Source organism: Lagenorhynchus albirostris, chromosome 6 (assembly GCF_949774975.1).
Source record: "Lagenorhynchus albirostris chromosome 6, mLagAlb1.1, whole genome shotgun sequence".
NCBI lineage: Eukaryota > Metazoa > Chordata > Mammalia > Artiodactyla > Delphinidae > Lagenorhynchus > Lagenorhynchus albirostris.
In genome coordinates, this window is record NC_083100.1 from 58,652,830 (window position 1) to 58,679,918 (window position 27,089).

The window sequence follows — 27,089 nt, forward strand, 5'->3', positions numbered from 1 at the left end:
AATACTACAGACTAGACCTCAGAAAACAGCTATAACTACAGATCAGTTTTTATATATTAATATGATAAGCAAAATTTTCCTTTTTTCTTTCTTCTAGCATACCATACAGTTTGTTAAGAACAATTCTTCACTGCTGGGGTAAGGAAGTTGGTGTGTAAATGAACAGGGAAATGAGAGAATATCATGAAATAGAACAACAACGGATAATTTATGTGCCTAAAGTGTTGTTGTTACGTTAGTCGTAGTCAGCAGCAGTCAACATGTACTGAACACTTAACTATATGCATTACATTTAAGACCCCCACCAACCTTATAGAGTAGTAAGTACTATTAGTATTTTAAGGAAGTCAAAGCAAGTATAGAGAGACTGAGGAACTTAGCCAAGAATGGTGCCAAGCTTCAAACCTGAGCAGTTTATGTCCAGAGTTCTCGTTCTTTACTACTGCGCCATGATGTCTCAGCATTGGTGCACTGGTGATGTTGGAAAGGTAGACAAGGCCTGAGAAATAGATCACATACTTGCCACATTCCCTATCACTATACATTTCATTTAGACATAGTTCATGCACTATAAAATTTGAGACTAAAATTTCACTATAACCTGATTAGAGAATGCTAACTGAAGGTAATATAAAATTTTTACCTGAAACCTTATCTTTATTATCATGGACTTACCTCTGTACCAATTTAATAACCCTTTGTCGGGTCAATAATTAAAATAGTTTATATATTTTTACGTGGAAAATACATGTTATCAATTCTTTTTCAAGATAAGTACATTCTTCTACCACTTGGTTTTGTTTGTGTGTTTGTTTTTAACCACATACTGATTTGTTCTGTTTTCTTGCATTTTCAGTTACTTGGATGTGTTTTTGAGACCTTTCTGGGAGTAGGGAATTGTGCATGTATGTGCATGTGTATGTATCTCTTTTATTAGCTGAAGTGCATGCAGGTAATTTGTATAATATTCTGTTCAGATGCTTCACTAACACATAGCAATATAATTGAAAGAACATTGTATATGCATATTCATATGTATGTATGTATATGTACACATAGATCCAAGTCTTGGGCAGAATAATGACTACTGTTTGTTCAACACCTATTATATGCCAGACTTTGGGGCACTTACATATGTTGTCTCATTTGGTTTAATCCTCACAACAAGGCAAATATCTACCCAAATATCTATCTTTCTCTCAAGCTCATGAAAGTATAAAACATCTTATTGCATTTATAGCATGCTTTTCATGAAACAAAAAGTGCAAAAAAGAGTTGTCTATGTTGGTTGTATCCTGGTAAACATTACACAGAAACCCCTACCAGCTAGAGAGCAAACATTTATGCAGTGTTTTTATATAAGCAGGACTCAAGATAGTTTGGTTGGCTTCCTTATAGCCCTTGTTTCCTCACCTGTGAAACAGAAGAGTAATAACTTTCTTACAGAATAATGAGGGTTAAATAAAATATTTTACATATATTAAGTGAAATTATTCTGTGGTAGATAGGTCCATTTGTCTTGGAATTTAATTCTCATAATTTGATGAAAACGTATATATGATAGATCTATAGTTAATTAGTGTCTGGCAATTGTAATTGCACAATAAATTCTCTTAACTAATTTGAGTCCTGCTTACATAAACCACTGCAATTATGTTTGCTTTCCAACAAGCACGCTTTTCTGTAATTTTCACTGGTATACAACCAGCATAGCTCTTTTTTTGCACTTTGGTTGCATGAAAAACATGCTATAAATGCAGTAAAATGTTTTATACTTTTCTCTCATGAGCTCAAGTTAAAACAAGTCTTTAAAACATTTTGTTAACCTGTTAATTCTCAAGAAATAAAGGATAGCAACTTGCCATTTTCTTCTATTTCTCCTAATTATACGTATTTTTATTTTTTATAATATTGTAATGTTCTGCCTTCTGAAATTTACAAGGATAAGGTCACTTGCATTTCTCTTCCTTTCACTGTATTTTTGTTTCCTCTCTGCTTCCCCTACCAAAAAAAAATTTTTTTTAAGTTTGTGATCCAGTTAGAAGTCTATTTAGAAATATAAGTACCAGACTTCATATTTATAGAGATTTTACTGTTTCATGAACACTTTTAAATGGAACAGTAGCAGTTAGAAAATCTTGCTGTGTTTCTCCTGTCATTAATCAAGACTAATCCCTATACCTTGCCATCTCTACCCAAATGGATTTTTCCTTAGTCTTGTCAGCAGGTATGTTGTAACACGTACGTAGCTAAGAAAATCAGTGGTTTACCAGACAGTTCAGGTAGATGTAGACTGAAAAAGAACAATTTATAATAATGTTTTTATTATTTAAAAGTGTTTTTTTTTGTGAGTCTTTTAAAATAAATATCGTATGGAATAGTTTGCATGGGATATTTCTTGCATTGTAGAACTTTACTTTAGGCCAAATCTGAGACAAAAGAGAAAAAGAGACCAAAAGAGAATACCAACAATTTGTTTCCTTTCCTATATTCAGAGGTAAACATCTTAGTTGTCTAGATCTCTTGAAATTAGTACTTTTCAAAGCTTTTAATTGGGCTTCCCTGGTGGCGCAGTGGTTGAGAGTCCGCCTGCCGAAGCGGGGGCACACGTTTGTGCCCCGGTCCGGGAAGATCCCACATGCCGCGGAGTGGCTGGGCCCGTGAGCCATGGCCGCTGAGCCTGCGCGTCCGCAGCCTGTGCTCCGCAACGGGAGAGGCCACAGCAGTGAGAGGCCCGCGTACCGCAAAAAAAAAAAAAAAGCTTTTAATTGTTACTAGAATAAATAGTTCAAGTCGTTATTTGGTTAAAGTTTAATGATTAAATATGATTAAGTAATTATGTTTCTACAGTTACCCATTTCGTGATTATGATATATGATGAGACATTATTTTAAATCTATTATTAAGTGAAATTTGTATTGGTGGCCAAGTATAAGGTTTAATGTGACTTGGTATTACTTAGACATTTTGGCTGTACAGTTTAAAGACCACCAAATTACTTTGCGAAATTCTTAACAGCTTTACCATCTTGGAGAACCAAAACAAAAGAAAAAGCAATGCCTATTAAGTATTCTTAGCTATATGCATGGGAATGTATGTGAGTGTGCTTCAGCTTAATAATAACGACTTTCTTATTATGTATCACTTTATAGGATTTTTTTTTTGTAAAATATTTACTAGTTATATATTTGCTGTCTTATGGTTATTTCAGTGCCCTATTGACATCAAGGGTTACTGATTGTTGTATTAGTAGTTCCTGACAAACAGAAATTATTTGATATGCTAAGCCATTTCTGACAGAAGATACAAAGTTTTGACAAACACGTATGGCACAGCAAGTGTCCAATTCTAAAGAGCAAAATAAATGCAAACCACCATTACGGTGAACACAAACAGCCTGAAAGCAAGTTATCAGTAAGCAAATAATTGTTGAACTGTTATGAATGGAATAGGATGTTGAAATAGGGCATGATTGGCTGATGTTACATATGTCCTTGATTACCTTCCCTGTGCTTTTATCCTAATAAGTGACATTCTTTGTATTCCCTTGGATGGCTAGACAGTCTGACACTGAAGAAGAATAAATATTGCATGTGGTACACATTAAGCTGTCATCCAAGACAGCATTTATAAAAAGTAACTGGAGAAATTCATAAGAAATTCTGTACTGCTACAGTTTCCTGGCTCCAGTCATAATTGTCAAAGTTCTTGACACATTCAGGTCTTCAGAAATGATTTAGGTTTACAGTGGCTTGGTGTATGAATAATTATTATGGATTTGTGTTCCCATATTGCCTTAGGATGTTAATGTTAGTTACCCAAATGTTATATTTTACAGTAATTCTTTTTTAAGGGAACTTTATTATTTTTATTTATTTATTTTTGGCTGCATTGGGTCTTCATTGCTGCATAGGCTTTCTCTAGTTGCGGCGAGCGGGGGCTACTCTTCTTTGTGGTGCGTGGGCTTCTCATTGTGGTGGCTTCTCTTGTTGCGGAGCGTGGGCTTCGGTAGTTGTGGCTCGCGGGCTTTAGAGCACAGGCTCGGTAGTTGTGGCACTAGGGCTTAGTTGCTCCGTGGCATGTGGCATCTTCCCGGACTAGGGCTCGAACCCGTGTCCCCTGCATTGGCAGGCAGATTCTTAACCACTGCACCACCAGGGAAGCCCATACAGTAATTTTTATTTTAAGAAATGTCTCCACATTGGTGTTAGTGACATATCTTCCATCGTATGATTTTTCTTAAAAGGATTTTAGACAATTCATATATTTGAAAGGAAGAACAGGATTTTTTTTTTTTTTTTTTTTTTTTTTTTGCGGTACACGGGCCTCTCACTGTTGTGGCCTCTCCCGTTGCTGAGCACAGGCTCCGGACGCGCAGGCTCAGTGGTCATGGCTCACTGGCCCAGCCGCTCTGCGGCATGTGGGATCTGCCCGGACCGGGGCACGAACCCGTGTTCCCTGCATCAGCAGGCGGACTCTCAACCACTGCGCCAGCAGGGAAGCCCAAGAACAGGAATTTTTAAATGCTTAGTTTATCTTTAATCTGTTGGGAAATATTGCTTGCTTGTGTTTAGTGCTAGCAAACAACTTTCAAAATAAATATTTTTATTTTTCTTCTCTAGCAGCATTGGAAAGCCTTCAAATGGTCCAAATGAATACTATTTTAAAGTTATTTCCAAAAAGCCAAATCACTACTTGGTGTTTTATTTTTAAATATTGCTTTTATTCACATACTTTCGTAATTTTAATATAGTTCTTTAAGGCAGGGTAGTGTTTTATTAATTCCAGTCACTATTATCTCTTAAAATTTCCTTTTGGAGGAAGATGTGTAGAAGATATAATATTGTACAAAAATAAACATACATAAATAAAGAAATTATGAATGCAACTTTAGCAAGCATTTTTTAAACTCTTCTTTCTCTCGCTAAACTAAAACACTTCTTTTTATCCTGTCTATATGGTGTGTCACATCGTAACTGAAGGATGCCAGAAAAAAATTTTTTCTTTATATTTCTGTAACCTGACACAGTTATTCTAAGCCATTTGAAATTAAGTAATTAGTATTCCCATTCTATAATCTAATCAAGAATATAACATATTCTATCAGCTGATTACTAGGAGAATGTGATTAAGTATCAGAATGATTTAGGATGCAACACAAATATGAAAATAAAATACTGTGTTGAGTTCCAAATTATGAACTCTATTTTTGGGGGGGACAAGAGGTCAGTCAGGGTTTCTGTGACAACTGTATTTTGTGTTAGTTTTAAAATTATACAGTTTTACTTTGGGGCAATGTTTTTGGGGGTACTCTCTTTACTTTGAAATCTAAACCATCCATTTGAATTGAAGAAACTTTTCTCCAGGTATAACACGGCTCAACTGTTACCTATAGCTTTTAACTCTCTGGCCACTACAGAGCACAAAATATTTGCCCAACTGGTAAATTGAACTGTAAGTCCCACTGTGGGAAATTGCTTTGCTGTGCTCCAAACAGCAGTTATCTTAGTAATTGTACCTGAATTCTTTGTGGCTAATAGAGCGTAGACGTCCATTTTACAAGCAGAAAAATTTCTCTTAAATACTTTTAATTATAAATCCCCCACGTAAAATGTGAATCAGTAGACTATAGTGAGATGTTAAACTGTATCATTTTTAATTGTTAGTGCAGAAAAGTGAAATTCTTTTTTTCTTTTTAGTGTAAAACTGTACATACCAACATTTCACATTCTAAACTGGAGCTCCCAACAAGGAGCTTATCGGAGCAAATTGTCTAGTCCATCCCCTTCCTCACTCAAAACCTAATGACCCTTTATCATCATGGTTTAGATTGCTGGACACAGATGTGAGAAAATACAAGTAATCTACAGGTAACTACAGTAGCTGCGCTGATGTTCTCAGAGAACTGACTGCTGGGAAGATAAAGAGCTTCCCACAGAGTCTGTGACTTTCCGGCAGCAAAGCACATCATGAGCTCATACATGAAGTTTTATTTGCTGAAGATTCACAATAAGATGCATTAGAACATTCAGCAGGGACTCTTTTTAGATGAGCACAGAAATTCTGGAGGGTTATTAGTTGATACACCATTGCATAGCATCACACTAAAATTTTTTTGAATTTCAACATTAATTCTTTCGAGAAACACCAAAGATTATGACTGCAATGCAGCGTTAATTTGAACTTCTTGATATTTAAATAATCTACTACAGACCCTAATCTCTTTCTCTTCACAAAAGGCTGAGCTTCATGCTGAAAAGTAGTTTGGTTATGATTTTTAATATGAAAGCAGAACGGCAATTTCTCAAACTTCATAGTAAATTGTATTTCAAAGGACTTGTTTGTGGCCAGGTGCTCTGCTTTTGTTAGCTGCTTAGATTGTGATCAGTGAGGTAAACTCATTTATCCATTTGCATGCAATTGAGTAATTTACCATGAAAAGGATGATCGTTTATTTTTTGTTTGTTTTGTTTTGGTTTTCGGGTTGGTTTTTTTTTTTTTGACAAAGGTACTGCACCTGTAGCTTAAGTTTTATAATTGTTGGTTTAACTATTATTTGCAATAATCATAGTTTCATGCAGCTTTAGAAAAACTACAATGCAAAAAATATTTACATAATCTTTTTTTATGTATGAAGTGTTTTGTTTTTAGTCATTGAATTTGGTTTAAGTTTACTAGGTTGGGGTGAATCAGTATGAATTAGACTGTCTGAACTTCAGGTGTGTATTCCTTTTCAAAAATTGTTTGCTCGTCATATTTTTCTAAAAGCGAATTAATTTTGTTTCTGTAAAAACTGTAGCTCCAGGATTAGGAATAGACATATTTCCTTCATATGTCAAAATGAATTACAGTCCTCAGATCATTTTTAGAAATTACCATTTTAATAGCTGAAAGATAAAGATGATTTTCAGCAACTCTTGTTGGTTAAGCAGCTGACAGCCAACAAAAGAAGTAGTGAGATACTTGACTCATTCATTATATAGTTATATGGGTTATGTACCTAGCTTATTCTTTTCAGAAAATATTGAAAAGCCCAGAAAATTAAAGAAGATACTGGCTAAGTCTTTTAGGCTAGGTTCCAAGTCATTTTCACTTCAAAAATATTATACTTTTAGAAACAATTCTTTGCAAGCAGAGCACCAAAATTACAGCAAATATACCTGCCATCTTACGTAGTTAATTTAATATTATGTTTCTAGTATAGAATGACCATGAACAAAGTAAATTTCTTATCAGAAAACAGAAAAAACAAATTATCTGTAAGGAGAAGTCGTATTATTCTTACAGCAATTAGCATCATTCTTTTGATATATTTGAAATATTCTATGTTGCATGGCATAGATTAATCTAAAAAACAGGACATTGAAGAATTGCTTGAGGCAGTATTATACATTAATTCTGTTTTTAGTTTGCTATAAGATCTAAAGAAAAAACTATATTTGTTTCCATTTAGCAGTAAATAGGAAACACAGAACTCAGAATTCTACAAAGTGTATTTTCTTACCATCTTCATGTTTAAAGGGAAAGAAACCAGGGAAGCATGTGCAGTATAAGATTGTTTTGCATTTTTGTTTTTACATCACCAGATTAAGTATAATGAAATCCATCTGCAAATTGTAGGAAATACCCATTGGTTTTTGTCAAGGACTATAGTATGGTTTTTTCCCCTTCTTTTTCTGCTGTAGTTTTTTAAAAAAATAAATTCAACAAGATATACGGAAAATTAAAAACCTTGTCTGTTATAAAGTTTTGTTTGAGCGTTTTAAACTGAGTGATTAGCAGAAATAATGACCCTGTCAGCCTTAATCACATTAAAATGTGGTTAACATCATTTAATTTTTTCTACTTAATATGCAAAAATTTCCAGTAGATTTGCAGTGAAGGCCATTGAAATTCCATTAGAACAAGAATAAAAATTTCAGGCATCATTTATTCAGAGAAGGAATAAAGGTCTCGATTGAGAACTGCTGAATCTTTCTATTAGAGACACTATGAATCATTACATTGAATGTACCTTACGTTTCGATAGATCTGTGTGTCTGGATTTTCAAATAGCTGAAAGTCATGTTTTATCATTTTTCATGAGGAGAAATAAACTAGAATTGCATAATTTTATAAATACCTAAAAGATTACTGAACATTTTATTTTGTACTCATTCAACCTGCTTAAATTTTAAGTAGAAAGTTATTTGTGCCTTAAAAACAAAATGAAAGAATTGATTATTTTAACATGGAACAAACTACATAACCAATCCACAAAATGGACAGGTTGTGTTTTAAATAGTTAACTTGGTATATGCCAAATAAGAAATTTAGAATTAAGCACCAAATGACGCTCTTTCCCAAAGTCCGTAGCTTATCATTTGTCAAGCTTCAACTGGTATGTTATACTGCATTAGCTATGTATAAATTACAGCTGAAGCACGTTCTGTGGTTTCTAGTATTGTTTGTCCTTTTATGATCATTTCTGATATTTGTTGTGATGTAGTAGGAAAAGCTTAATTTTATTTTAAGCAATTAAGAAATGCCTACCATTTATACTTTCTTTGGTACGTTTGCATTTGCCAGTATCCTGTAAAACTTACATTGTGTGGAATGTTTCTCCCCATTTAAAAAAAAAGACTGTTACTCTATATACCTGATAAGCAGAAATGGCTTTCTGGACCCATTCCTATCTCTCGGGTAATTAAGTAATTATACAGTGTTGTTGTTGTTGTTGTTGTTTCTTTTTTTTAATCTGTATTTTGTTCCCAGACCATTTGAACCCATTATATAATTACTCTGTGTGTACTTTGTAGTAAAAATATCATTGGAAAATTTATCAGGGAAAGTGTTCCATGCATGTGCTACTCATAATGTATAAATTTCTCTATCCTGGCATGTTTCTGTGTCTGGAAATCTAAGAACATTTAATTGTCTGCTTCTCCTGTTCACCACACCCCTTTTCCCCACTGTGGCTGGCTCTTCTGTCCTCCTCAGAAACCCCTTCCCTGACTACCTTGTCTAGAGTAATCCCCAGACTCCCTTTTGTTCAAAGCATCGTGTGTATTTGCTTCTGAGCACTTGGCATAAGTTATATAATCTCACTTACTTGTTTCTCTTTCTGTCCCATAAGAATTTACATTCCATGAAAATGAGGATCATGCCTGTTTTGTTCATTTTATATTTCCAGTGCTTGGCACCAGACTCAGTAAATTTTGTGATTGATTGAATGGCTGGCTGGATGAAATCAGTTGACTTTATTCCATTATGTTTCAACTCTGACTTTTAGTCTTCATTAATAGAAATATGTAGATCACTTGAAGTCTGTCTATTCTGGTTAGATACATCAAAGGTTTAGAACACAGTTAGATGGATGTCTATGCCAGGTGGCAGCGGATGATTTCCATAATGGGTCAGAAAGTAAATATTTTTGGCTTTGAGGACCACACAGTCTCTGTTACAGCTACTCACCTTTGCTGTTGTACTGCAAAGGCAGCTATAGACAGTATGTAAACAAATGGGCATGGCGTGTGCCAATAAAATTTCATTTATGGACACTTACATTTGAATTTCGTATAATTTCACTGTCACAAAATAGTCTTCCTTTTTTGTTGTTGTTTTTATGAGAAATCATTTTTAAATGTAAAAACCCTTCTCAGCTTGTGGGCCATACAAAAATGTGCAATGATTTGCTGACCCCTGTTCTATGCACTTAGCCAAAGACAACCTTTCACTTGTGCACGTGATTATATATCCCCACTCACCTACTGAAGTAGTTCCTCCTCTGTCTCCCGCATCGTCAGTTTTTCCTTTCCCAGTGGATGTTTCACATCAGCATACAGGCATGCTGTCATTTCTCCAATCTTTAGAACAACAGCTTATTTTGACTGCACTTGCCTTACACACTACAGCCCATTCTCTCCTTCCTCTGGAAAGAGTTATATAAGTATTAAATGAAATTACATATATAAGATGCCTGTCATTTTCTCCTTTCATTTTAAAAGAAATGGAGTTTTACAGTTGCATTTTTTGCGTTACTTTGTTTGCAGATTTTCCTTATTTAAAGGAAAACTAGACAATATGACCCCATTGGGAGGCAAGGTGGGGAAGAAGAGGTATATAATGGAAGAAGGCTCCATTTTGTCTTTCTGTCTCTGTCTCTTTCTGAATAAACTGTGCTTAGAAACTTCATGACATTCTCTTGCTTGGCTTTTGGGTGACAGACATATTAGCCTTCCACTTCTAATATCTTTCCTTTACTGATTTTCTCTTTGCCTGTCATGGCTCTTCCCTGGCAATTAGTAATTGAGTGATTCTTGTTAACGTTTTTCACTTGCCCTCTATGCTCATGCCTTCAACTCTAACCTGGATATATGCTAGTGGTTCTCAAAGTTTAGTGTGCACCAGAATCCTCTGGAGGGTTTATTAAAACACAGATTGCTGCCTTTACTGCCAGAGTTTCTGATTCATTAGGTCTGGGATGGGGCCCTGAGAATCGTCAAGTCCAACAAGTTCCTAGGTGCTGCTGGTGCTCCTGGTACATGGATGTTACTCTGAGATGTGCTGCTCTCTGCTAATGATTTGCAAATCCATAGCCTTACTTTTTCCTCTTAGCCCTTTTCAAGTTTCATTATTCCAGACCGGCAACAAGAAATCTCCATTTGGCTATTCCATTATCATTATGAAGCTTATATGTACAAAACTAAACTCCTTATTTTTTCTTACAATATATCCACAGTAGGAACTACTTTCAAACTTTTTTATCCTTGTTAGTAGCACTGGTACTCTTTGAATCTTTTAAGCTCATCTCTTCAAATCATTTTAACATATGTCCTTTCATACATCTTATTCAGTTAATCACTAAGTTCCATCTTTTTTCTTCTAAATCTGGCCCTTACTCATTCCTTCCTCTTCCATTACACTGCTTATCAACCTAGACCAAAACTTTATCACTTCATTTTTAAGTTGGGTAACAGCCTCCCAGCTTATCATCCTTGACTTTGTAGGTTGTTTTCCTATGCATGGCATTCTGATTTGCTTTAAACATATTCACGCTGACATTTTCTCAATCCATGATCCTTCATTGAAACGTAGGAGAATATCTTTACAGCTTGGGATAGGCAAAGATCCCTCGGATGAAATAGAAAAAATACTAATATAAAAGAAAAAATTGGATTTCATTATAATGAATAGCTCTGTTCACCAAAAAATACTGTTAAGAAAATGAACAGATTAGCCACAGACTGGAAAAATATACTCACTATACATATATCTGACCAAGGACTTATATCCAGAATATATTTTTAAATTTCTACAAATAAATAATATAAAGACTAGTAACCCAATTCTAAGAATGGGCAAAAGACTTAGACATACACTTCACAAAAGAAGATACATGAATAAACACGAAAAGGTACTCAGCATCTTTAAGTCATCAGGGAAAGACAGTTTAAAACCACAGTGAGATATGATTTCACAGTCACTAAAACGGCTAAAATCAAAATAACTAACAGCACCAAAAGTGGACAAGGAAAGGGGAGCAGGAATTGTATCACCTTGGAAAATTGGCGGTTTATGTCAAGTATACATTTATCCTCTGACCCAGTAATTCTAACTTTTAGTATTTATCTAAAAAAATGAAAACATATGTTCATATCTTATAAATGTTTTTCTTACACAAAGTAATAATAGCAGCTTTATTCATAATGGCCCAAAACTAGGAGCAACTCACATTAGTAGAAAAATGGATAAATAAATTGTGGCATATTTATGTGATGGAAATCATATACCTCACCAATAAAATACACAGAGCAACATGGAGAGGCAGGGTGGATTGACTGGGAAAGGTCATAAGGGAACTTTCTGGAGACATAGAAATGTTCTCTGTTTTGAGGTGGTGGTTACATGTGTATATAAAATTCTCAAAATTCATTGAAACATACAAGATCTATACTTTTTTTTAAGATTTATTATTTATTTTATTTATTTATTTTTGGCTGTGTCTGGTCTTAGTTGTGGTGTGTGCGCTCTTTGTCTCGCAGCACATGGGCTTCTCTCTAGTTGTGACATGCAGGCTCCAGGGTGTGTGGGCTCTGTAGTTTGCAGCATGCAGGCTCTCTTAGTTGAGGCGTGCAAGCTCAGTAGTTGTGGCGTGGGGGCTTAGTTGCCCCATGGCATGTGGGATCTTAGTTCCCTCACCAGGGATCGAACATGTGCCCCCTGCATTGGAAGGCAGATTCTTTACCACTGGACCACCAGGGAAGTCCCAAGATCTGTATGTTTTATTTTTTGTTAATTATACTGCAACAAAAAAATAATTTTTTAAAAAGCCAGCAATGGCTTCTTGTTCCCTATCAGGTGTATCCAAATATACATTAAAATACCTAAAGAGATAACAGGCTGACGTGATAAGCTCTGTGAAGACGATGACAATGTTTATCTCATTTATTCCTACCAACCCAGCACTTTGCTAGCACCTAGTAAATATTAAATAAATACCTCTTGTGTGAGTAAATAGTCTTAACACACCATGAATGTTTTTGCACATATTTTATAATAGTTTTTCTAATTACTGTATGATATGCTATTGTATTGATGTGCTATATTTTATTTCTTAAAGCAAACTATAGTGACATACAATATTATGTTAGTTTCACTGTACAGCATAGTGACTTGGCAGTCAAATACATTATGAGATGGTCACCATAAGTCTAGTAACTGTTTGTCACCGTATAAAATTATTATAGTATTATTAAATATTCCCAATGTTGTACATTACATCCCCATGACTTATGTATTTTATAACTGGAAGTTTGTACCTCTTAATCCCTTTGACCTATTTTACCCAACCTCCAGTAACCACCAGTTTGTTCCCTGTGAGTCTGTTTTCATTTTGTTTTGTTTTTTAGATTCCACATATAAGTGAGATCATAGGAATTTGTCTTTCTCTGACTGGCTTATTTCACTTAGAATAATACCTTCTAGGTCCATCCGTCCTGTCACAAATGGCAAGATTTCATTTTTAATGACTGAGTAGCATTCCATTGTGCGTGTGTGTGCGTGCACGCGTGTGTGAGCACACATGCACACGTGTGTGTTCTTTATCCATTCATCTATCAATGGACACAGGTTACTTCCATATCTTGGCTATTGTAAATAATGCTACAGTGAACATAGGGGTGCATATATCTTTTCTAATTAGTGTTTTTGTTTTCTTCAGGTAAATACCTAGAAGCAGAATTACTGGATCATAGGGTAGTTCTATTTTTAATTTTTTGAGAAACCTTCATACTTTTTCCGTAGTGGCTACACCAATCTACCTTCCCACCAACAGTGCACAAGTATTCCCTTTTCTCTACATCCTCACTAACACTTGTTATTTGTTGTCTTTCTGATGATAACCATTCTGATAGATATGAGGTGATACGTCATCGTGGTTTTGATTTGCATTTCCCTGATGATTAGTGATATTGGACATCATTTCAGGTGTCTATTAGTCTTTTGTATTTTTTCTTTGGAGAAGTGTCTATTCAGGTTATCTGCCCATTTTAAAATCAGATTGTTTAGTTTTTGATATTGAGTTGTATGATTCCTTTATATAATTTAGATATTAACCCTTTTCGATTATCCAGATCCCCCAGTGTTTTCTATTGAGGTTATTTGACTTTTTTTTTTCTGGTGAGTAAACTACAATGAACAACCTTGTAGCCATCCAAGAAAGTACATTTTTCCTTAACCCCAGCCAACACTGGGTGTTATTCTTGCTTTAATCTTTACTAATTTGACAGATAAAAAGTGGTATATTATTTTAATTTTTATTTCTTTGATTACCATGTAAAGATAGGGTACCTTTAATAACTGTTAGACTAATTATTAGAGAAAAGATGTATCTCCACTAGGAACAGAATTAAACATGGGCTTAAGTCAGTTGCATAGCATTTAATTTCTCACTTATAATTATTATTTTGATGTATTCTAAGAGCAGAAATTTTATTGTAAAGTAAGAGAAACCACTCAAGAATATACTTTAACTGTAATATGTCATTAATAAAATTACTTTTGGCAATTTCTTTTCAAGTGAATTTATTTAAAACAGTAGATAAGTGTAGCAGGCAATGTGTAAAGGCAGTAGAGAGAAACCTTTGAACTAAGAATGGGAACAAAGGAATAAAGGTTTTATTAATTTTGTGTCTCCCAGTATGGCCAGGGAACAGGAAGTGAAGCTGCTTTTCACACTCAGAGGCAAGTAACAAGTGGTTCCTAGACTGACTCCTTTGATTCATATTGGTTTAGAAATTATAGCAAAGTCAAATATACTTCCTACTGGTTCACTTCAAATCTATTTTTTATATATTTGCAACCCTAGGTAATTTTTTGCCCTTCTTAGAAACTGCCAGAGTATCACTCAGCAGTGATTTTAATGAGTAGCAAAACTTGCCGTTTTCCTATACAGCAGACAGGACAGTTTAAGGAGAAAGTAAGAAAGAAAAGCCATCCCTTTAAATAAAGTTTGAAGTGGTTAGTGTTTAGACCTGCCTTCTCAGATAAATTTGATTAATAGCCAGATCACAGATAAATATACAGCACACTCCTGTTTAAGAAATTTTGTTCTGAACGTTGAGGTATTCAAAAAAGGCAAAGCCGTTCTTCACTTTATAAATAATAAATGTTGAGCACTTACCTTGTGTCAGATACTATGCTAAGCATATTACATGAACTTTCTTATTTAATCTTTACAGCAACGCTCTGATGTAGATGCTATTATTATCTCCATTTGTTGATGAGAAAACTGAGACCTTAGAAAGGTTCCATGACACGGCTAGGATACTTCCTCTCTCTGGCTGCAGTACTCTGTAATCATATTCTATACTGCCTCCCTTTGCAAAGGGATTATGTGTGGGAATCCTTTAATTATAGGATTCCTTTCATTAAAATAAATTAACTTTTGTATTTTATTTACAAAAGTTCATTTTGCATACAGTGTCTTTTCAGTAAAATAATGGACTCTGACCTATTATTACTTGCTAGGACAAACTACAAGCTATGAAACCAACTACAAATTTTGCTAGCTGTGATTCTACTCCCACATTTCCTAGTTATCCCTTTTCTTGTATAAAAATATTCCACTAAGCAAATTGGCACTTTGTATAAGACTATGCATACCAAATTATGTCAAAATAAATATTCCTATAACAGAGAATAAGTCTTCTTTCAGAAGCAGCTGGAAGTTTTGCCACAGATTACTTACCACTGACAGGGAAAAGGCATTTCATTTCTCATCTAACATGGTTCCATTTAGCATCTGTGAAAATGTCTGTTAATAAGAATAGGTGCATGTATCTATTTGCAGCTACTGAAGTTTGCATTGAGAGCTCTTCTCTTTTTTAGTGCTTCTTGCTTCTCCACTGTCCCCAAATCATTGTTCTCCAAAGATACAGAAAGAGTGACTTTCCTTTTTTTACAATGACTATTTGCCTTGGGTTTGTATCCTTCTGAGTTGCTCCTTTATGAAATTCACATGTATCCCACATGGTAAATAGAGGATTTGGATAAACGGGATCATGAGGGGATGGACTTCTTTGTTAGAATATGGAAGCACCCTCCAGAGGCTGAATTAAGAACAACTTCAGGAAGAAGAATCCATATGGGTAGGGAGGTCTGTGCAGATTGATTCTGACATACATACCCATACTTATCTTTCCCTTGGGTGTTTCTTACTTTGTTACTGGCCCACAAAATCCCAGCTCTGTCATGAACAAAAGCCCCTTTCCTTTTCTGCTTTTCCTATTTTTTTAAAAAAGTTATATAACTGAAAAGACCACTAAATGTATTGGTTTCTTTTTCTAAAAATTCTTGATTTTAATGGGGCCAAATTCTTCCTTTATTGAGATTATGCATCCCCTCCTCTTTGTCATGCCTGTGGCACATTACTTCCCCTATCACAATGCTTATCATGCTGTTTTTAAACTATGCATTTGTCTGTTTTTCCTCCCCCATCCCTTACACCCCCTTTTTCAAAGTTGCTTGCCCAAGGTTTAATATAATGCTTATTAGTACACGTAGTTATTTACTACATATATTTGCAATCATTGTGCTTTCATTCTTTCCAGTTACTTTAATTCTACAGTAACTGTTGAGAATGACCCCACTCACTGATAGGAGACAGCTAAGTTTGGGGGCTAACCTTTGAAGACCTCCTTTGTTCTAGGCACTTTAATACATCAACCTGTGAGGATATATTATTTGTGTTATTGATGATTCAACTGAGATTCAGGAAGCTTAAATGGCTTTCCCAGAACCTTATAGCTGGTATGTGATTAAGCTGGCATTTGAATTAGTACTTGCTTTACTCCAAAATCTCTGCTTTTTCTGTTGATCCTTTCTATCTCTGCAGGAAGGTTAGACATTATAGGATCATAATGTGCAGAATATTCGCACTTTTGTTTTTTATCTTTTTTTTTTTTTTTTTTTTTTGGTACGCGGGTCTCTCACTGCCGTGGCCTCTCCCGTTGCGGAGCACAGGCTCTGGACGCGCAGGCTCAGCGGCCATGGCTCACGGGCCTTTCCACTCTGAGGCATGTGGGATCTTCCCGGACCGGGGCACGAACCTGTGTCCCCTGCATCGGCAGGCGGACTCTGAACCACTGCGCCACCAGGGAAGCCCTGTTTTTTATCTTTATATTCTCAGTTCAGCTTTGGGTTTTTTATTTTTCGGATAATTAATATACACAAAATTTTCCCTTTTAAAGTAGGTTTTAGTATATCCACAATGTGCCACCATCACCACTAGATCCAAAACATTTTCATCACCCCAGAAAGAAACCCTTTGTCCATTAGCTGTCCCTCTCCATTACCTCCCCCACCTAGCCCCTGGCAACCACTAATCTACTTCCTGTCTCTTTGGATTTGCCTGTTGAGGATATTTCATATAAATTGAATCATACAATATGTAGCCTTTTGTGTGTGGCTTCTTTTACCTAGTATAATGTTTTTCAGGGTTCATCTATGTTGTAGCATGTATCAGTACGTCATTTCTTTTTATGACTGAATTGCTTTCCATTGTATGGATATACCACTTACTGTCCATCTTTTTAATTTTACCCATCCTAGTGGGTGTCGAGTGCTATTTCATTGTGGTTTTGATTCGTATTTCTCTGATGATTAGTGATACTGAACATGTTAAGTGTTGGCCATTTGTATATCTCCTTGGGAAAAATGTCTGTTCAAATCCTTTGCCCATTTAAAATTGGGTTTCTGCCTTTTTTTATTGAGTTTTAAGTTTTAATTATTATTGTGTGATGTTTTTTATTGAAGTGTAGTTGATTTACAATCTTGTGTTAGTTTTAGGTATACAGCAAAGTAATTTAGTTACATATATATTTTTTCAGATTATTTTCCATTGTAGGTTATTATAAGATATTTAATATAGTTCCCTATACTATACAGTAAATCCTTGTTGCATGTCTGTTATTTAATTTTTTAATGTAGTCTCTCTACTTGGCTCTTATCAGATGTATGATTTCCAAACATTTTTCCCCCCATTCTATGGATTGTCATTTCACTGTCTTGACAGTGTCTTTTAGTGCACAAAATTTTTAATTTTGAAAAGTTTGTGTTTTCTTTCGTTGTTTGTGCTTTGGGTGTCATATCTAACAGACTATTGCCTAATCCAAGGTCATGAAGATTTCCACCTGCTTTCTTCTAAGAGTTTTATAGTTTTAACTCTTACATTTAGGTCTTTGGTCCATTTTAACTTTTGTTTGTGGATATTCACTTGTCTAAGCCCCATTTGTTAACTGTTATTTCCCCATTGAATTGTGTTGGTACCCTTGTCAAAAATCAGTTGACCATATCATAAACTCAACAACAAAAAACCCAAATAACACAATTAAAAAAATGGGCAGAGAACTTGAATAAACATTTCTCCAAAGAAATGTCCATCACAGAATGAATGGATAAACAAAATGTGGTATATACCTCCAATGGAACATTATTCGGCCTTTAAAAAAAGAAGGAAATCCTGTCATCTGCTATAACATGGATGAAACTTGAGGACATTGTGAAGTAAAATAAGCCAATCCAAAAAAAGACAAAAACTGTATGATGCTACTTATAAGAGGTGTCTAAAGTAGGCACACTCATAAAAACAAAGCACAGTGATGGTTTATAGGGGCTGGAGGTGGGGTGGAGTGGGTGGGGTGGTAGAAAACAGTGGATATAAAATTTCTGTTTTGTAAGATAAAAAAGTTCTGGAGATCTGTTATAGAACAGTGAATATAGTCAACACCACTGAGTGGTACACTTAAAAATGGTTAAGATGGTAAATTTTGTGTTATTTTTAACCACAATTACAAAATTTAAAAAAAATCAGTTGATCTAGCCGTATGGGTGTATTTCTGAACTCTCAAGTCTATTGCATTGGTCTGTATGTCTAGTCTTGTCTAGTCTTTTGCCAGTGCCACATTGTCTGGATTACTCTAGTTTTATAGTAAGTTTTGAAATATGGAAGGGTGAGACCTTTAATTTTGTTCTTTTTCAAGATTGTTTTGGCTATTGTGGGTTCTTTCATTTTTCATATGAATTTTAGGATGGGCATGTCAATTTCTGCACAAAAGGCAGCTGGAATTTTGATAGATTGCATTGACTCTGTAGATGAATTATTAACAATGTTAGGTCTTCTAATCCATGAACACGTATGTCTTTCCATTTGCTTTGATATTTAATTTCTATCAATGATGCTTTATAGTTTTTGATACAAGTATACTTCTTTTGTTAAATATATTCCTATCTCAGTTTAGTTTTATTTATCATCTATAAGCCCTTCATAAATTTAGACCAGTCTCAAAAAGACTGGATGCTGAAGTTTTCATCACCTTTATGATACTGTATTTCTTTGGCACACTACCACGATGACATGTGTTGTCACACATGCGCTCTCTCTCTCTCCCCCCATGTATACACACGTTCTCTTATTCCAAGGATCTTCTCTATCTTTCCCAATCTGTCAAAGATAGTCTTTTTGATTTTCTTCATAAGTAGTCTGGGTATGGAAGTCCCATTTCTGATACCATCTACATTAAAAAATTTGTGTCTGTGATAGTTAAATCAAGATTTGCGGCTCTCCCTGTAAATTTATGTTTTGATTATAGATTGACTCAACCTTTGCACAGAAGTGGAAGAAAAGATAGTTTATCCTGGGGCACCATGGCCAGAAGTAGTTAAATCTCATCTATAGGATCATAATATAGTTGGGAAGTTTTCTTGTAGCTAACGGAGTTTCATAATCTCAAGCTACAAATATTGATTTATACCTCATGACAACTATTGTTACAGAATATTTCTATGTGTAACATTTAAGATTAGAATATCAAATTGCAAAGAAATGGCAGAGATTCACAAATAGTGGCTCTCAGACATCAAAATACAGAGTGTTGTAAGGGTTAGGTGCAAATCCCACTTCTAGCGATCATAAATCTAGGTTTTCTCGTAGAGTCCTTAGATTCACAGGTGGTCTAGAAACTATATTTTGAGAAGCACTGCCCTAAAGTATCAAAAAATGTACCCTGCTTGGGACCACTTAGTACGTGAATGCAAATCCTAACCTGGTAGCCTTGCAAGAGGTAAGAAGCCTGAGATTCAGGGAACATTTTAAAGTTTAAGGTGCTCGTTTTGGTACATTCTCAGAGAACCTTGATGGTTCTGACTTGAATTACAGTAGTTCAAGCCACAGATTTTACCTTGGGAATGAAAATAATCCCACGTATAATACTATGATTTTTTTCTTTGTATAGCCTTACCTGAATTAGGTGTACTTCACCTAATGTTGGTATAATTTTTCACTTCACCATTCTAGTAAATGTGCATACCTCCAATGGTTAGGTCAACTATAGCTTACTAATTTCTAAAGGTTGACTCTGGCAGAAGAGACAGATAGCTAGGAAGTACATACTTACTTCTGAGTGTTCATTACCTAATCTTTTAGATTAACTTTCAGCTTTCCTATTTATTGATCCACCCAACATTTATTGAGCATATGCTTGTGCCAGGTACTGTCATAAGCGGTTCTGGAAATATTGCAATGAACAAAGTATTCAAAAAGTTCCTTTCCCTAATAACTGAGTAAGTGGGTTTACCAATAATGGGTGGAAGATAATAAACTTTAAGAACATATGGGACTTCCCTGGCGGTCCAGTGGTTAAGATTGCGCATTTCCACTGCAGCGGGGCGTGGGTTCGATCCCTGGTCGGGCAATTAAGATCCTGCATGCTGCAAGGTATGGCCTAATTAATTAAGTAATTTGTAAAAAAAGAACATAGTATATCATGTGTGATGAAGAAATAAGTCAGGGTGCGGGAATAGAGAGTGACAGGAAATGGAAAAGGAAAGGCTTCTTTTTTAAGGTGGTGGAAAGTAACATTTAAGCAGAAATCTGAAGTGCCTAAAGATTTCAGCACTTGTATTTGTTCAATTTCTGGCATATGCCATAAAATGGTAGAATTTTCCACCTTAAAAGGATCATTTAATCATTGCACTTCAGAGTTGTTAAAAACAACAGAACTATTTCTTCTGATGAAATCTGATGCAAAAATCCAGCATATAAAGAATGACGCAGCTCTGGTTAAAATGCAAAAGTGGAGGGTCGAGAACCTCCCTATTCTTCCCCTCTTGCTGTCTCCACCATTTCTCCTCCTAGCACCTTGGGAGCTCCTATAGGGAACCCGGAACGATTTGAAAACTACTCAGCAGTTTGCAGGTGGGTAAACTAAAGCTAAGAGAACTTAACTGCCCGTAGTCCTTCAGCTAGTTATTAGTCAAAGCACTTTGCATCCATTATATACCAGCGCTGTGCTAGGAGAGTTCTGTAGATATATCAGGGAACAAAGACAAATCCCTGACCTCAAGAAGTTTTTATTATAGTGGGAGGAGATAACCAAAAAATAGGCAATTTATAGTGTAGGATGGAGTGTGGTAATAACATCTGTCTGTGTGGAAGCTCGGGGAAAGCTCTACGGGAGCTAGTTTCTTAAAGAATACATTGAATTTAGACCAGTTAAGAGGAGCTGCTATCATATACTTAAATGAAGATAACCCCCAAATGTGGTCATTATCAGTATCAAGATGCTTTTAGCTACAAATAACAAAGACAATCCCAACATGTAATAGTTAAACCCAAGGCAGTTTGTCTTCAGGTTTGGTTAATTCAGTGTTCCTGTGACAGTTTCAAGACCAAGGGTTTTTCTCATCTTTCCCTACATCCATTCTTTTGGTCAAAGTATGGCTGCTGGAATTCTAGAGGTAAGATCCAGACATAGTGTCCAGCAGAGACACTCTTCTTTTCCCTTTTTAAGAGCCAAAGGAGCCTTTCAGAATCTTCCTGAAGCCCCTAGCAGGCTTCCTCTCATGCCCTATTGACCAGAACTAGTTCACATGCCCACTCTCGGACAAGTTGCCAGCTGGTGAATGGGATTTCTGTTATTTACACAAAGTAATTAGGACTCACCCTGATGTTTTCTCCTGTTTATTCATTGCAAGATAATTTTTAATATAAATTTATTTATTTATTATGATTATTTTTTAGAATTTATTTATTTTATTGATTTATTTTTTTGGCTGTTTTGGGTCTTCGTTCCTGCGTGTGGGATTTCTCTAGTTGCGGTGAGAGGGGGCTACCCTTCTTTGCTGTGCGTGGGCTTCTCATTGCAGTGGCTTCTCTTGTTGCAGAGTACAAGCTCTAGGTGCACAGGATTCAGCAGTTGCAGCACACAGGCTCAGTAGTTGTGGCTCAAGGGCTCTAGAGCACAGGCTCAGTAGTTGTGGCACACGGGCTTAGTTGCTCCGCGGCATGTGGGATCTTCCCAGACCAGGGATCGAACCCGTGTCCCCTGCATTGGCAGGTGGATTCTTAACTACTGTGCCACCAGGGAAGCCCTGTGGTATTAATTTTAGTGCAGGTTTCTAGTATTTATTGCCATTTGTAAAATAACTGGATTAATACATAATGTTTATGTCATCTTTAAGAAGATAGCCTTACCTTCCATAAGCCTTACTCTTTTTTTTTCTTTTAGAACACTGCAAATTGACATTAATTTACAGTGATCACGTTTGGAAAATGGAAAAGAAAAATGTAATATCTTAAAGTCACTATTTGGGACTTTGAGCGGTTTTAATAGAAATGGGAGTAAACCTGCAAGGGAGGAGACTAGTGTTTATCAGTGCCCCCTGGATTTTTGGTATATCTATACCTTGAACAACATGAGTGGAACTGGCTTAGTAAAGGTCATGTCTTTAATAACATTGACTGAATCATGTTAAGTCACTGCACGAACCAGCCCTGGATCCTCTGACGTATAAGTTGGCTCATTTTCTGAGTACTGACATATGGCTCTTGCCAGCATTTATATTCAGTCAAAAGCAAGATATCACTGATTTTTTTTTTTAAAGTTAAGACCTAGATTCACACAGGAAACCATACAAGGTGTGTATAAGGACCTGATATTACCATATGTAACAATTTTAAAGATTTTAAATCTACTTTGATGCTGGAAAGTAGAATAAGCAGATTTGAGAGAGTTCTGATGTTCAACAAAGATAGCATAAATGGTAATATAACTTGGCTTTAGAGCCAAATTGAGCCATCTTTAAAGGATTTTTAGAAAATCAGAATTTGAGTAGCTGGGGATAGTTGAATGGCTGGATGGGCATGAAGTGTAGAAAAGAATAAATTAAAATTCTTATTAAAGTATATTAGAGAAAACTATTTCAGGAGTTTAAGTTTCAGGAATTTAGTTTTATGCAGAATATCATACCATTGAGATATCATCATACCATTGAGATTCCCATTATAAAGGTAAGTATTGTTTTGTGAAACCAGTCTCAGTTTGGATATGTATATGAAAATAATGTGTGTATGTGCACCGTATGTTTGAATCAGGTATAAAATCTATTTCTTCTTGTGGGTGATGGTCAAAAAAAGTTTGAAAGCTGTTGTATTAGGACACAATAAAATGGAGGATTTAACTCTAGTATGGAGAGCTTCCAGTTAAGAGGGTAGACTGAACCAATATAGGGCGCTCCCTTCTTGTTTCTAATATATAGAAACACCAGAGGAAATAACCAGGAAAGATAGTATTGATGATGATGTGATATTTTTAGAACGCGGCAGGGCTTGAAAGCAAGAAAAAGGATTCTCTAGGTGCCAGAAACTAAGAGGAAACTCAGTGATAGTCGAAAGTGTACTCAACAGTGTATGGCCCTCAGGGAAAACTGAGCTCATGGCTTAGAGGCCTTAGTTTCCATATAGGAATAAGACTCAGAGCACAGGCCCAGGCTGCAGGTGCTGGAACAAGGCTCACTCATAAAGCCTAGAAAGAGCTGTCCTTTCCATGATCAGATACTAGAAAATTGCACCCCCCCAGCTCCCACCCCTTCTGGAAAAGGGAAGAAACTGTTATTCTCAGGAAACTAGAGACTGGGACTGTACTATAAGAAGAAGCAGGTCAATTTGCATTACCAATAACCTAGTGCAGAAACTCTGTCAAAGTGATCTGGAGCCCAAGACCTTCCACAGGTCTTCCCCTGGAAGAAACAACCACAAAACTACGTCAGCAACCCAGCAGTTGACCACAGATTCTCTTGGAACAAAATGGCTCCTGCCAAATGACCACACATCCAAGAACAACACAGCACATACACAGGAGCCAACGGTTTTGAGAGGTCATAAGCAGATGGCATATGATGGGGCGGTGGGGACAGAGTTATACACAAGAAATTAGAAATAATTAGAGCAGTCTGAAAGGAACTTTTAAGTTAATCTTTTAGAAATCGTGAAAGAGAATAAGAATTCATTAAACAAGTGTAAAATGTTACCCCAAAAGAACAGGTAGATTTGAAAGAGAAACAAATACAATTTTTAGATAAAATTTGTACCTGGAAGAGAAATATAAACCATGTAAATTAACCCTAGGAAAATCAAATTATGGAATCTGGAATTTCAAGATTGGATAAGAAGGTCAGGTTATAAGACCAAAGGTATATTTGAGACATAATCTTTTAGAAATCTAATGCTAGTTTAATATTAAAGATCTCATTTGTCCAAAGACACTAACAGATCATAACCTGCCAGTGTGTCTCAAAGCATAACCCTTTAGCCTGAAAACTGATTGTCCCTGCTTAGTCTCCTTGCTGTGGAATCATTACTAGGAAGAAAAATACAACTAATGGCAGTTCCTCTTTCCATTTGTCACTCATAAGACTTTGGGGAAATCAGTGTGGCTCTGGCTCCTTATTAGTAATCTCTGGCTTTGTGCAATAATCTATTTATATAAATTTATAAAACGAATGCTCTGAAAGTCTTTACAGTTTAACTCTTTAGGAGTGTACTGTCTTTACTGTTTCTTCTCCCCTCATATAATTTGATATTCTATGACAATATCATTATTATTTTGGTTACTAACAGTTGGATAGTTTTCTTTAGACATTTGCTAACATTTGTGTATGGAGATTACTGTTCAGTCACTTTGACAGAATGTACTTGAAATTGTTTTTCTAGTAGTGGTACTGAGCTCAACTTTGATTTTCCATATCCCTCATGTGCCAATAGCTCACATTTTTTAGATGACTACTATAGTTTGGGGTATGGTTTGTAGCAATAGAATAGACATCTTTCTGCAAAAGGTAACTGGTCCCAATGGGGTTCAAACTTGTGATCTTGGCCTCATTATCACACTTTTGTAACCATGAGACCTAACAGATATATTATATGTATTTCAGTCTATAATCTTGAAATCAAGTCGTATTTTTAATTACTCAAGGCTTATTTCAAATATGTAATTAAAAATCACTTTGGGACATTTCTCGCTTTTGTTTGATAGTAAAAGTAACAAAAGTAAAGCAGACAGCCAAAGAACCTAACTCACTTTTCATCTTCCCTGTGTTTTCTATGACAGTGAAAGTCACAAAAGTGAAGCTTGCAGGCAAAGACCTAACTCACTTTACGGAGAGTGCTACGGTACCTTTTTCTTTTAGTGAGGCTATAGCAGGTCTGATGTCAGTCACTTTAGAGACCTTTAGACCTCAGTGCTCATTTATTGCTAAAATGTACCAGCTCTGCTTCTGCATTATGAAGATCATCTGTCAACACTTTGAGATATTCTCCTTTGTTATTAAGCTTGTGATGCTCTACACTGTCAGGTTTTTTGCCAATTATAGTTAAGGTACAATGGTGTATTCACCAGATCAAAGTCTCACATTGGCGGTAGAGGAATGATTTGTAAGTCTTTATTCATCTGAATTGTACAATAGAACACCTGAGGAATGCAAATAATCCCTCTGAGGAATCTGCAGGAAAGGCTGTTAAAATGACAGGGTAAAACTATTGTTATTCTGAATTGATGTTTCAGCCAAAGTAATTATTTCTTATCTTGTTGTCTCATAACAGTTCTAGTTTTATTAGTTATGTTGACCATATTTATGAAACAAAATGTGTATTTTATATATATGTTATCCTTTTACATGGGCTTGTTTTATTTTACTTTATTAAATCTATATTTGGTGTGTGATTTTCCTTTTTTTAAATTACATATTTGATTTTGACTTGTATAATAAATGTATGTTACTAAACCATTGATGGTAAATTTTAATATACAGTTTTGTTTGAATACTGTAAGTCTATAAACTAAGTTAGAATCTCATAATGTTATTATAGGAAGAAGTATCAATTTAAATTTTTACTTTTTTCTTTAACCTTTCCTTCATAATTTTAGATAAGAAAATAGCTGGTTTGGATTCCCTATTTTAAAGGACACATACTTTATTCCAAAATACATTTTTAGGGATTGGTTCGTTATTTTTAGGATGTGACCAAAAGAGGAAAAAAAATATTATGAAGATCAAAAACCACTGATAAATATTAAATAAGTAAATTGTAGGTTAGCCTTGTATAACAAACATGTATGAACTATTGTGTGAATTTTTCATTCCTTTATCCCATTCTACTCAGTAGACCATATTCTTAATTTTCTAATAACTCTCATCCCTGCCATTTTCTTTGATGGGTGAGTGTTGATGAATTTGTGGTTTAGTTCTTGTGTTTCTTATCCACTGTAGTGACATTTGCATTGTTTATTTATGGATAACTTCCTCACTTTTTTTACCATGATAGTTATTAAAACCTTGGTCTAAATATGGGAGACAAGTGGAACTATATGAGACTATGATATATATTGAACTATGAAATCCATATCCAGTTCTATACTAAGCTCTATTCCAGAATCATAGGCACATATGCTGTGATTATCTGAGAATAAAAATTAACAATACTAACTGCTGTTAATATTTGTTTACTATATGCCTCGCTTTACTTTTCTAGGTTCTTTACCTACATCATAATATGTACTGTTATTATCTCCATAGGTGAGGAAACTGAGGCTTAGAAAGGTTTAGTAACCTGCCCAGGAATAAAAAGCTAGAAAAGTGGTAGGATCAGAACCTGGTTAATATACTCACTACACTTATGTCATTTATGTTCTAACTACCACTTGGCTAAAATACTCCACATTTTGGAACAGATCACTCAATAATGTCTTTTCAGGTAACACTCGATATCAATTTCCTAACTGATTTGGCTTTCCAAACCCTTTTGCTATTAAAGTACTTTATTTCCTCTGTAGTTCTATTATTTATGATCCTACAAAAGTGAGATTCATAAGAACAATGTGTACACAATCAACTAGGTTTTTGTAAATCTATATTTCCGGACTTTTTTTTTTTCTTTTAATTAGCAAAAATCTCCCTCAAAACCAGTGACAACTGTAAAGTCTTGTTAGTCCAAGAAGGAACTGAACCAGGCATATAGATATCTGGGTGGAACAAATTCTGTATTTGTCAGAGCTCTTCGAAATTAGCTGACACTTTTAGGTGTGATTCCTATAAATACAGAACTTTGTGTTTTTGCTTTTTAAAAATATACTTTGTAAAGTAAGGAGAATAATAAATCATAACATTGAGGTTTTCAAGGTCACAGTTGTTAATGCTGAGCAAATTTAGTGTAACTGTAAAAAGTTTTAAAATATTTGTATTAGTTCCTATAGATAATGTGTTAAAGTAAAACT

General features: G+C 35.3%; 1 protein-coding gene across 1 annotated transcript in view; it reads left to right on the forward strand.

Moving 5' to 3' along the window:
- OLA1 (Obg like ATPase 1) overlaps positions 1 to 27,089 on the forward strand; it is a 167,921-nt gene that overhangs the window by 133,714 nt on the left and 7,118 nt on the right. The gene's annotated exons all lie outside the window — the stretch shown is intronic.